Source organism: Onychomys torridus, chromosome 14, assembly GCF_903995425.1.
Source record: "Onychomys torridus chromosome 14, mOncTor1.1, whole genome shotgun sequence".
NCBI classification, from domain to species: domain Eukaryota; kingdom Metazoa; phylum Chordata; class Mammalia; order Rodentia; family Cricetidae; genus Onychomys; species Onychomys torridus.
In genome coordinates this window covers 75,279,423-75,281,305 of record NC_050456.1, presented here as the reverse complement: position 1 = coordinate 75,281,305, position 1,883 = coordinate 75,279,423, and positions in this window count along the sequence as shown.

The window sequence follows — 1,883 nt, the reverse complement described above, 5'->3', positions numbered from 1 at the left end:
AGGATTGCCTTTGCAGGGCCTCAGTTGAGGGGAGCCTTGCCATGCGATGGAGAAATAAGAAATGCTGGAGTGTGAGCAGATGTGTAGGGCCTAGGCACAGTGTCCAGTGTGTGTTGGATATGCACTGTGTTCCTGGCTCCCTGGGCAGGGGCATGAATGTAAACATGTCTGCCCTTGAGGCAGTTTTGGGATGGAATAAATACAGGAACAAAGACATTTAAGAGCCACTGGAAAGGCTACCAGGAGAGACAGAGGAAGGAGGTGTCATCAAGTCACATGGAGAAGAGGATCCCCACTTTCTGAAAGCTGCTGTTTTTGACTTTCAATGGAAGGAATAAACATTGCTCAGAGCCATCCAAGACGGAGCGGGTGCATGGGTGGAAACCAGGCTGCCTAGAGCAAGGAATGTGACCTCCATGGCTATGTGCTTTTAGCTTATCCTTCTTCTAGCAATAGGAAATCATGGACGGACCCTCCCAGTGTTTCTGAGAGACACCTTGAAGGCCCCGTTGTGCCTTAACATATAAGAGCTTAGTCTCACTTGCTTTTGTAGACATGCCTGCATGCACAAGCACACAGCCATGTTCTCATGTGCATGTTTTTACACAAGTACACACACACACACACACACACACACACACACACACTTGCACATTCATGTACTGACCTTCCTGGGCCTCAGTTTCTTCACCCACCTAATGGTGCCTCAGAAGAGAGGTGCTCAACATGTGGTGAGAACCCAACACACACAGCAGCTCTGAGAAATCCACCATCATTTCTTCCTGTCTCTGCCCACCCCCAAGGGCAGCATCAGAGGCAGACAGCATCTGAGCCAGATCAGGGTTAGAGTGGAGGCACAGTCAGGACACTCAGGAGTATCCCTGGCTTCTCTTCAAGGTCTCTGCTTATGTTCCCTGGGTAGAGGGGACAAATTTCCCCCCATCTGTGAGATACTAGTATGCAGAATGAATGTGTTGGTTCCTAGGATGGGTTTGTGACAGCTGTGAGTCTGGTCCCTTTTCTCCATCTATCAAGCAATGCCCCTACTAGGGTCTCTAAAGAACACCTTGACTTTCTTCATCACAGAGAAGGAAACACAGGCCTAGAACATTCACAAGGAGCATAGTGGTTGGCCGTCACACTGCTAGTCAGAGAGAGAATTAGGATTCAAATCTCTCTCAACTCTCCCACACCATGTCCACTAAGTCCCTGAACTCTAGCCGCCAATCAACAAACAGCAGAATTTATTTAGCTATTGCAGACCCTGCCCTGTTCTGGATGTTGAGAAAACAGCAGTCGACAAAACATACGGGCAGACGGATAAAGCATCTGCAGTATAATCGTGAGGATCAAAGTTCAGATCCCCAGAATCCATGTACAGCTCTGTGTCTGTAACCCCAGTGTTTCCTCAGAAAGATGGGAGGTAGGAACAGGAGAGCGCCCCAAGTTTATGTGTCGGGTAGGCTGGCATAGGCAGCAGAGAACAAACAAGGAATGCTGCCTTGAACAAGATGAAAGCTGAGGAACCAACACGAGGTTGTATTTGGCCTCCACTCAGGAGTTTAGCGGGCAGGCTTCCCCTCTTAACCCCATGCATAGGCATACATGTACGCCACATACAGATCTTACGTCTACATGTACAAAGTAATAATGAAACACCCAAGGATCTCTGTTTTTGTGGAGCTGAGATTCCAGTAGTGAGGGAGTGGTCTCTTTCTCTCTCTCTCTCTCTCTCTCTCTCTCTCTCTCTCTCTCTGTGTGTGTGTGTGTGTGTATAATCAAACATGCAGGTGGGAATCAGGGTTGGAGGCAATGAGAGGATCCCAGGGCTGTCCCCTCCTCAGCTGGGCTGGTGACTTAGCTCCCCAAACCAACACAAATAA